General features: G+C 39.6%; 1 protein-coding gene across 4 annotated transcripts in view; it reads left to right on the top strand.

The window, feature by feature from the left end:
* Window positions 1–3,197: 3,197 nt before the first annotated feature.
* LOC107675072 (transcription factor HIVEP2-like) overlaps window positions 3,198–11,722 on the top strand; it is a 73,561-nt gene continuing 65,036 nt past the window's right edge. For 3 of the 4 annotated variants that reach the window (XM_016469271.1, XM_016469274.1, XM_016469273.1), the window contains exons 1-2: window positions 3,198–3,450; window positions 6,960–7,028. The gene's annotated coding sequence lies outside the window, so the exon portion shown is untranslated. Of the gene's footprint in view, window positions 3,451–6,468; window positions 6,543–6,959; window positions 7,029–11,722 lie in introns of those variants that run through there. The other variant, XM_016469272.1, reaches the window with a different exon arrangement.

Genomic DNA, 11,722 nt, shown 5'->3' with positions numbered 1-11,722 from the left:
TATACTGTATATATGTGAGAGTGTGTACGTGACTTATTTCAGATTATTGAAGTGTGAAGAGAAGTGGGACTCTGTTTCTCAAAGAAAGCATGAGGAACTTTCTGTTGACTGCTTGTTTTGACATCTTAATCATGAAGAATGTGGCTTTGGATTAGATATTTTTTTCATAAATATTTCACCAGGTATAAGGCAAAGAGACATTACAAATCTTATACAAAGAGACATTAAAAAGACATTAAAAATCTTTGATATATATATATATATATATATATATATATATATACAGTGGTGTGAAAAAGTGTTGGCCCCCTTCCCGATTTCTTATTTTTTTGCATGTTTGTGAACTAAAAATAAATAATAAAAAAAGTTACGAGGAGAACATATATATATATATATATATATATATATAAACAAATTTTTAAAGTCTTATCTACTTGTCATCCAAATCTGGAAAATTGTAAAAAAAGTGACAAGGTAGTCTAATACGCAAACATTTCAGAATAAGTCAGTCATGCTCTTGCTATACCAGCACTTACTTCTGATTAACACACACACACACACACACACACAAATATGCACATGCACACATTCATAAACAAAGAGCTGTGGCTCTGCAGCACGTACAGGATATAAAGGCCCTCCTATCATTGCCTTGCTTGTAAACAATGAAGTAAGCTACTACATCTGTATTAATGTAACATGCATCAGACATATCTAAATTAAGTATATAAATGAAGATGCGGAGGAGGAGGTGAAGGTTAAAAAAGATATATTTCAGTAATCAGTCATGGGAGTCATGATTTGCTAGGAATGTCTAGCGGTGATCACTTCTGGGAAACAAATGTGCATTGTGATTCATGACATTCAAATAGCATGGAGCAGTTTTTATCTGGTCCACCGATAACTGAGAACTGCTCTGTGCTGCTGGGAACACCCTCGTGTCCTTGAGAAAATGACTGCACGCTGAGTACATGCAGACACCTGCACAGGCACTACCGAGCAAACGCCAACCAGTGAAACAAGATGACTTGATAAATGTTGATGAAACAAGCCCTTTGGGTCAAGTGCAGACATTTCCATTTCCTCTTTATTTCCTGCGGCAAAGCGCCATTGACTGTGATGCCTAAGCTCGTCCGGCAATGCTGATTTATGTCTGCGTGCTGTCAATTATGCTTGAGTGACTCAGATGCCAGCGCTTCTTTGGGGATGCCCTTGCTGAGGATTACAGAGGAGCTCCCTATTGCCAATATGAACTCCAGGTCACAGCTGATGTGATCACAAGCTCCTTAAAGGAAACATAAGCCACTCTAACCTAGTCAGTAATCCATTTAACACAATACAGAACAGATGCACCACTCCCGACAAGACAAACATGCACATTTCATATCATGGACAGGACTTTCCCATGATTTCTATTGATTTTATAATGAGCTAGAGATATTTTCTATCTCCCACCCCTAAACTGAAGCCTCAAACAAGCCTTCCTGCGTTTTGGTTTCCCACAATGTAGGGCAGGGTTCCTCAATAGGCGGCCTGTGTGATAAAAAAAAGTTTGGCCCAGCGCTAATTTCAAATAGTGTGGCATGAAAATTCAAACACAGCATCAGAAAGCTACATTAACTAACATCGTGTTTACACCGGACGCGAGCGGCGCGACGCAATAAAATACAAGAACTGGTTATAATCAGTGATGCTGTCTTGGATGCGGCGCGACACGACAAATCCCCGACAGTAAACTGCTGACTCTTTCTATTTATAACGTACTGACACAACGTTCAGATAATTTGCAATGCTTTGTCGTGTCCAGTGTAGATACGATGTGACAGCAAAAACATGGCGAGTGTGTAGAAAAGAAAAGTGAACACGGAAAATTGATGATTCAGATGTGAATGGACTGAACAGTTTTGAGTGACTGATATCTTTGTTATGGAATACACATGTTGGTTAGCAGTGAGTTCAAAGTTTTAACGTACAAGTCGGCTTTAATTTATTTTCAAGATCTGAGGTAAAATATATAGGCTATTGTTGCTTTCACTATGGCTATAAAGATCATGCAAAATAATATTCAAACTCACATTAGACTATAGGTCAGTGGCCCTTGGCTTGGTATTGTTGCCAGAATTCGGCCCTCAGTGAAAAATAATTGAGGAACCCTGATGTAGGGTTTACTGTCCTTATGAGGATATTTGGTCCCCACAATGTAGGCAAAACCTCATGCACATGCACAAATTGAACAGCAACAGGTAACCAAGCAAGAATTTCTCAGTTTACTTTAACAATCTCTCTTTATTTGGGGCCAAACAAGACCTACATACATGTGAACAATGACCATGTTTATATGTATATAATACTCCAATTCTGGTTAAAACTTTGCTCAGAAAAAGACTGCATTTTGCAGCATTTAAATAATATTGAACAGTAATCAACTTGTTGTCACTCATGTGTGTATACACACACACGCACGTCGCACACACACACACACACACACACACATATAATTAATATGTGAAATATTGGCCTAAAGTATGTCAAACAAGATACGTTTACATGACAATTATATAATCAGAATATGAAGAAATTTCAGAATAGACCGCATGTAAACACTGTCAATGATGCAGAGCGGACAACTAGGTACCTCTACATTTACTGCCTATACGGTTTTTCTTTTCCTAAACAATATGTGTCATGCATGGAGGCAGGGAAAATAAGTCACTGCCATTTTAGAGTAGAAAATAGAAAAATGTGATGCTGAAAGAAGTCATATTGTGCAGTAGCTTGTGTATGATTACATCTACATCTTGGTACAGATAATAAATCTAAATTTGTCATTTAATACTGCTCTAACATTTTGAAGGGGCATTTCCAAATGAAATCTAACTCCATTACTCTAGTGTGATGTGCAAGTCAAATAGACCTAATGTCACTGCGTATTCCCGCCCTGCCCATATGCATCAAATTGCAGGAACACAAGACATCTGTCGCGGTTTGGAGTCAGAGGAGCTCGTTCTGGAGAAATGTCACCAAGTGAGTTCCCTCCTCTATCAAGACAAGGAAGAGGCCAGGCAGGCGGGTAGTCTCGGTCAACCCCACTCCCCCACCCCCCAGCAGCTCCACGGGGACGCGCGCTGGGGGATCCGATGACGTCACAATCACACTGACACACGCGCGCAGATTCTCTCTCTACTTCTTTCTACTCTGCCTCTCTCGTTTTTCTATTCTGGGAAGCGACGCTAGGAACAACCCCGTCTCCCCCCCAGCCGAAGCGGACTAACTCACTTTCATCTCTTCCTGAAGCAAAGACACAATACATTGTACTCTAACACCTGGCGTCTGCAGCGTTGTCGTCACAATTCGAGTTGAACTGATATTTTGTGTCAGAGCTGGAAGTGGCGACAGTGGCGTTTGACACTCTTTTGGAATGTTATGGGCTGATTTGAAAACGGTCTATCGGTAAGTTTTAGTCTTGTATACCTTGTTCTTAGTATGTCAAGGAGTGACATTCTTTTTTGAAAGCGCGGTTAAGTGAAAACGAGTAGCGGATGGGTCCCCTCCGTTTATTGGGACATGTGGGGAATACCCCGTTTGCTTGGTAGGAGATAGTGAATATTGCGTAATATCCTAAGGAATTTGCACGGCTGGTGCGGGAAAGTGAAATAAATCACTATCTTGGGAGCGACTGTCATTAATGTTATATGGTCTGTGCTGTTTGTGTTGTCGTAGACCGTTCGATTTTTTCAGCATGGGTAATGTTGTGATCTGTATTTTCATGTACACACCGCCTGTGCGTGTGCATGTGTGTGAGCAGGAGAGAAGGTGGGTGGGACTTTGGCTCGTTCCGGGAATGTTCCATGACGCGCTCTCAGTCAGTGAAGGGCCCCATTAGGGAGACTCTCGACATGCCATTGTTGCTCAAGTCAGGTGGCACCTGCTATAAATGACCATGCTGTGATAGGATGATAGGATGAACATTTTTTTTTTTTGATGTGGCAACTCAAACATACATTATATACAAAATACATACAAAAGAATGTTAACGTGTGTATATATATATATATATATATATATATATATAATATATATATATATAAAACATTTTGCTTTTATGTTTTATATTGATGTAATTTTGAGAACCACTGTTTTTTTGTCATTTACATTTATGCAGACACTTTTATCCAAAGCGACGTCCATTGCATTCAAAGTACACATTTCATTTATTTTTATTTTTTTGGATCAGTTCTTGCTTTCGCAGGAAATTGCACTCATGACCTTGGCTTTGCTAATGCTGTACTGTCTGAGCTACAGGAAAGCATTTCTGTCAAAAATGTTTACTGTTCTGTTCTTCAATGATTAATATAAGATATTATAGATTGTATATCCGGTAGGAATAGGCAGTAGGGTTATGTAACAACCAAGCACACCAGTAGAGACATGGTCAAGGGTGTAGCCAAGTATTTACAACCCATCAGGCAAATTAGTTTATTTGACTATGCCAAATAGATGAGTAATAGATGAAACAGAAATGCCCTTTGCACTGGCTTGATATATATGTCCAGTGCAATGCATAAACACACCCACAGTATCTCTTCCTGACACTGACATATGATACATAAACATCATTTTGTTTTCCATCACCTGGGTTCTATCCATCAAGAAGAAACAGACAGATCTGGAGGTTTGACAAATGTCCTTACGCATTTTTTTCCACAACAGAATCAATCACGTTGATTCCGTGTTGAGCTTTGACTCATCTAGGCTTTCTGGCAATATTTTTGTGATTGTTTCTGATGGAAAGTCGCTTTTAAAGGTAAACTGACCCACCTTATGTTCTCACTTTAAACACACACACACATTTATGATTCAACTCTCGAAATGGCTTTCATTCAGTTATGCCAACATAAACAAATGGGTTCCTGGAATTAGGGAAGCATATTCAAAGGCTTCAAATTCTTAAGTGCCACTTTGATGGAAATTTGAAGAAGCTTTCTTTGTGACAGCCTGTTCCCCAGTGCAAACTGAACCATAAAATGCCGCGAACCCTCAGCACAAATTTAGGAAGGCAAAGGTCACTCTCCAGCACTTAGTCAAACCACACTGTCATTGGCTACAGAGGGCACTGGCTCCAAGTCTTTTAGAGCTCATGCCATTTTAATTGGATCAAGGTCTCTGGTACATCTTTTTTTTTTTTTTTTACAAATTTTACAAAAGTTTTACAAACAAAGATTATTGGTGTATGTTTACAATTCAATGAGTTACTTGCCGTTTCTTTGTAATAATTTGCCAAATTTACTATCAACTTCTGAGTGATAATTGTTTCTACGGTACACCTAATTTTGTAACAAACTACAAACTGAAATTGCATTTACATTTATGCATTTAGCATATGCTTTAATCCAAAGCAGCTTTTGCATTCAAAGTATACAATTAATCTCTTGAGCTCATGACCTTGGGGGTGCTAGCGGCATGCTTTGCTGTTTATGGTACAGGAAAACTGGCATGCACCAGTTGTGGTTAAATGCTAGATTGTGCAGCGGACCACTGTTGTTTTTCGTGTGCGTGATGAGGGGAAGGATTTGTTCTCATGGTGCTGGTATGGAAGGAAACAGTTGAGGCGTATCACCGCTTACACAGTGTGACAGAATGGATGCCAGCATCTGGGTTGTGCTTTTCCACCTGTTGCTTCAGGTTACATAATTGGATTTCTTCTCAAGAATACAAGGTTAGGAAGTAAAATAGTGATCTAGGGTGGCCACTGGCCACATACATAGGCTGAGTCTTTATTGAAGACAATCAGAGATGAGCGATTGGCGGTGGTGCTTCTTTTAATGTGGTTTTAATTTTCTCCTAACATTTTATACAGCAATACTTACTATTTCATGGCAGTATTAAAACTCTCTAACTAGAGTTAGCTCTCTAACTAACAACACACAGTGTTGAATTGAATACGGTAAGGATGCGGGGAGAAATCTGCATGTGTGTGTTGTAATCCTGAGGCCGTCTTGAGAGTGTCAAGATGAGCCGGCGTCTGTGTTGACACACTGCCAGAGCGCGAATGCTGCGCGTGACGTCCTCGCTCGCCTCAGCTGCATAACAGGAAATACTCACGGCCTCACCTCCTTCCTGCTTTGAAAAAGAGGTAGTCTCTCACTCGCACTCACTCTCCTGCCCTTCTTTTCTTTCGTTTTCTGCAGCAGCAGGGCAAGGCGAGACCTATTTTAATATCTGCAGCCATCGCCGTGGCTGACGCCTCCTTCGGACCATCCGGCCAATCAGAGAGCAGCTGCTTACGCAGAAGAAACATGATAATTTTTTTCACTCTTTTGCGCCTTTCTCTAAGCAAGTGAAGGTAGCAGGAGGGGGAGCAACCAAAAGAAAGAGTGTGCGGGAGTGAGGGAGGAGGGAGAGAGAGAAGGCTGTAGACAGCGGTAGGGAAATAGCTTCTCGCACAGAACGTGAGCGAATGGTGATTGTACAAGCTTGCGCGACTGCCACAGCAGAGAGAAAGAGGTTTGGAACCCCTGAGGATCTGAAGGATGCCATGTCAGGTGAGCCACTGACCTGGGCCGGGAGAGATAGTAGAGGAGTAGTGAAAAAGAATGAGAATGAAAATAAAGAAATGATGCTTGTGGTTTCTTGCTGCTTTGCTGCTTGTTCTTAAGTCCTATAAGGAGTCAGGCTGAAGTGACAGCTGGTTAGCAGGCTTTGACAGGGGATCTGACCGATGCCGGACACATTTGCACAAGTTCAGTAGCTTACGAGAACAAGTTTGTTAACCCACTGACATACCTTTGTTGATAATGTGTAGTGATTAAATACAGATACCTTGCACGATTAGAGATAACTTATGTACTAGATGACTTGACATAATGAATACTGCTGCACATTTTTTGTAGGTATGTGTGTGCTTTAATAAAACCAGTGTTGCATGCACTAATGACATTATCTTTTCTCTTTCTGAACAGGGTGTGTGAGGAGGGTGTGTACCTGGATTAGATTCCCGGGACCATCAGGGCAAGAAAACCAAACACTGGGTACAGTATGTTTAAGATGTCTTTGAGATGCCAAAATCGTGTCGGTTTACATAAATTAGCACAGGTGTTTATGCTATGCTTGCAGTTGCATTAATCAGAAGTTCGTAAAGCAGTGACGTCATCGGATTCTGACTGTGTATTTGGTAAAGCATCTCCAGAAACGTTTGTGCAAGGGTGTGTTACTCGAAACCCATCGCGCTTTTTTTAAACTGCAGTTTCCGAGCTTTGTTAATAGGGCTGAATAATGAATGAGCAGGTAATTGAGTTGGGCTAATTATTCATTATAAGAATGATGAATGTCATCACCGATTTGGGAAGTATTTCTCGCCTCTCATTATTTTCAGTCACTTTTGATGAACTTGCAGTCAACTTTTTTTCTGGGTTGAGTTTGAGATAACAAAGAGAACGAATATGTGGGACTAGAATCAAAAAGAGGAAGTGAAAATAGTAAAAGTAGAGCGAACTTTCTAATCTATTTTAGAATATAGTCATCTTCAGTGCATGCATTGTTTTGGTGGAGGTTTTTGAGGTAGGCCTGGTGTACTGTATATGTTATGTTGTGTGCACTCTTTTTGTAGGCCAGACCTCTTCTGTTTTTCTTTCTTTCAGTCTCCCTCGACCATATGCTCAGGATACAAAGAGCTGTTTGTGACTGTACATAGTTTGCACCGTAAAAATAGGCGTATAAAACGTTGATAACCATTAGGCACCGCACAAGCCTGCCAGTGAATCAGCTAAATTGAGGCACCAACTATGCTGAGCAAATTGTACAAGAGTGTATAAAAGTAAATTGAACGTGTGTTGGTTGATTCAGGGTGTGGTGCTGTCACGTCTGTTATGGTGTGCGTTTGTCGATGTGGAACTCGGTGGTTAGCACTGGGCCGTAGGTAGAGTGTGAACTGTTGTGTCTGTGGACTGGAGTATTGTGGGTGAAAAATGTTAATCCATGCCTGAAGCAGTCCGGTGATATAACCACAGTTTGCTCAAGGTGATAAAACAGGCAAGCCGTTGAACTTTCCTGTTTGTGTTTAGTCTGTAAAGTTCAGGTAATGTTGAGCAACACATTTTAACAGTTTGATTTGTTTGATGTGGAAGTCTGAGAGGGTTTGTCGTGCCGATGTGTATCACAGTGGGCTAAATGGCACTTGATTGCTCTTGACTCCAATTGGCTAGGAGTGTTGTGATGCTCTTTGCTGATTTAAGGTGACAGTAAAGTGCCTTCTGGTTATCATACGCTGTGCTAATTGGAAAAACATGCGGCCCCTGGAAGAAAGACAGCTGAACGGCAATCAGGCGGTCGTTGCCCTCTTCTGAGTGGCATGCGTTTGCCCTTGTTTACCTCATGAGCGTGGTGGGCATGGAGAGGTCAAAAGGTCATTCTGTCAATCTTCTTCCAGCAAGGGGTGAGTTATAAGTGGATCAAAATGACAAAGATGATGAGAGGAACATTGGTAAGGGTGCTTTGAGTATGGAAAATAGTTTCACATTTGGATTTATTCTGTGTAATGCGACCTTCTGAAGTGAATTATAATGCCAAATAATATGGTAATCTGAAAATTGGTGTGCTGAGTATGGCTAGATATCGATACATATTTTCTGATTCAAAGCTGTTTGATTTGATTCTGATTTTTAAAATTCAGATTCTGATTCATTTGGGAATATTTCAGTGAAAATGTTCAGTTTTCTCACGAATGAAAGAAACTTTCAGGTGGATTCAACTCATCTTTTTGAACTGAAGAACCAGCTCAAAAGATGAATTTATTTTGGAATCAGGCTACATTGGACGTGCTGTATGTTTTTGATTCACTAAAAAGTACCGGCTTATAAAAGTCATTTGTTTGTGAATCGGATACACTGGTTACACTGTATATTTTTGATTCACTAAAGATCAGCAGCTCATAAGAGTCATTTGTTCATTAATTGGTCTACAATTGGTCAGTACACACTGTACATCAGAAAACAATTTTTGTCTCTGCCATCTACATTTTGACTGTTGTTTCAGCCGGTTATTTTCATCAGCATGTCAGCTTTGGCATTTTTAGTGCGTGTTACTAAAATGGTTCAGTAAATAATGCTGAGGCATTTTGAAAAATATTTTTAAACATTCTTTCGAAATCCCATTCTTGTGACGTTAGTGCCACTCGTGAATACCAGCTGAACTTTTGACCAGCACGAGCATGATGATGTCATTCACTCAGCTCAACAGTCCAGTAATGACAAGTCAGTGATTATGACTAATACTTACAGGCAATCTGTGCACCTGCTAGTGTTTTTCAGCTCAGTGTGGCACTGGAGGCCTATTGTTATGGATTACCATTCAGAAAATGGTCACGCTCAGGGCATCTCCTGACCTGTGTGTGTTTATGTAGGTGTTTGTGAACTTTTGACCAGCACGAGCATGATGATGTCATTCACTCAGCTCAACAGTCCAGTAATGACAAGTCAGTGATTATGACTAATACTTACAGGCAATCTGTGCACCTGCTAGTGTTTTTCAGCTCAGTGTGTCACTGGAGGCCTATTGTTATGGATTACCATTCAGAAAATGGTCACGCTCAGGGCATCTCCAGACCTGTGTGTGTTTATGTAGGTGTTTGTCCCTATAGTGCATGACACTTTTCACCTTATTGAGGGGTTGTCAGGTCAGGCATCTGCCATCCAAGGTAAAAAGGTCAGAGCTGCCAATGCAGTGACCACAGTTCTCTGGAGAGAGACGTGCTTCCTGCCTTATAGCTCTTTAATGTTTAAGTCTACAATTAGTTTGTGACAAAAAACCCTGAATGTAGCCAACTCGCAGCATGGGCTGTTTGAAATCTCTCTGAATGATCATCAGGTGAACATTCTGTCCCAAATACAGAGAAAGCAATGAACAACTGAATGAAATTGTGCAAGGAGAGTGAGGGATTGAACTATTTCTTTCTGCACAAGTCATGGCTAAAACATCCGCAAGCTCTTCTTCCAAGTTGGTTGAAATGTTTGTAAAGTGCATGCAACGTGACTGCAAACAGTGTGTAAAAGAGTGTGTCTTTTAAGGAATATTCTTGTTTCAGCTTAATTAACAGCATTTAAAACAGCAAATTATTATATTAAATTGTTATATTATATTATTATTATATAATTATTATGAGGCCAATTTTGAGAGGATTTAAAAGCAGAAATGTATATAATTATAAAAAAGCATTCTTGCATTCTATAGTAATTGAGCTAAAGTTGTTCTCATAATTTTTACATGGCAAATTTGCTTTAACTTTACACAGAACATTTTTTGTAAGTGATTATTTTATTTTTTAGAACACTAAAATCACATAATGTGCATATAGTCTTTTGGGTAAACTTTTGAAACAGTGAGTATTTTAACGTTTATTGACTGACCCTATTCACTTTCAAAAAAAGCTGCATGATTTGCAGAAATGTTTTTTTTCTTCTAAAAAATAAAACAAATGTAATTGTGATTCAAAAAATCCAGATTTGCTGTGCTTGTTTGTATTGTACAGTTTGGCCATTTTTCTTTTTAATATTAATAATACTAATACTAATAATAATATTTTTATTTGAGTGAAATTACTTTTTTTTTATTCAATCTTTGTTTTTAATCAATATTTTAAATAATAATAATAATTATTATTATTAAAAAAATACAGATTACTAGTGTAATTTTACTGTAAAAAAACCCGCTAGGTAATAATGATTTTATTACTTGTCATTTCTTCATTTTCAAATGTTAAACCATCAAACATAATATTGATTTAAATGTGTGAAGGGAGATGTCATTCTTACAGTGTGCACTTTGAAACAGACTCCATCTCTTAGACATAGTTTGTAGGTAGTACAGCAGATGCACTGCCTGTTTACAGTTCCTTTATGTCATCTGATATCACTTAAATCCTTCCTTGATACATTTAGTCATCCATTAGCCCTTAAGTGGAGGAGACGGTCTAGTATGAGCGATCGACTTAGTAAAACACACGGCACTTCAAAAACACTATGCATGATGATTATACAAATCTTTTCATGTCAGCAGTTGCATGTATCATGCTAATGGAGGATCTCACTCATCAGAAGAGCGCGATATCTGCTTATGATCTGAACCCCGGCAGGGGTTCCAGGTCACGCCGACGGCTCCTGGTTGAGGGAAACGAGAGATATCGGTCAGCCTGGAGCTTTTGTATGAACCCCGTTGAAGAAGACAATGCACAAAAGCCCCCTAAAGCAGCAACACATACTCTGTTACTATGGGAACCTATCAGAACTGTGCTTTGTCCTTGACGGAATCAGATGGATAGAGAAGCTGTATTAGTGGAGCTTAGAAGAGAGCGAAACAGACAGAGAAAGAAGAATAAAAGCAGGAAGTAGCATGTGTGAGGATGAATGGAGATACAGTACGAGTGAATTTCAACACGGCGGGAGACACTTGACCCTCAACCCTTGCTCTGATTGATCTGTCTGTATCGATTCAGTACATTAAGAATTTATTATGCCACTAGACATGTCACTAGATTACATGAGTGCTTTGCTGACTAATTAGGTAACAGCAAAAAAGACAACAGTGTAGAAGAAACAAAGGTTCTGCGCACACATACACACATAAAGAATGAAGCACATGGCACAAGGGGACCAAAACTAGTCTCGTCTTTCCCAAGCAGAACAATAGTATGTGCAGGTGTTTCATCTGATCAGAAATAGAGCACCCATCC

This window comes from Sinocyclocheilus anshuiensis, unplaced genomic scaffold, assembly GCF_001515605.1.
Source record: "Sinocyclocheilus anshuiensis isolate Anshui unplaced genomic scaffold, SAMN03320099.WGS_v1.1 scaffold776, whole genome shotgun sequence".
NCBI lineage: Eukaryota > Metazoa > Chordata > Actinopteri > Cypriniformes > Cyprinidae > Sinocyclocheilus > Sinocyclocheilus anshuiensis.
The sequence above is the reverse complement of the archived record's forward strand: the minus strand, read 5'-3'. Positions and strand labels throughout refer to the sequence as shown.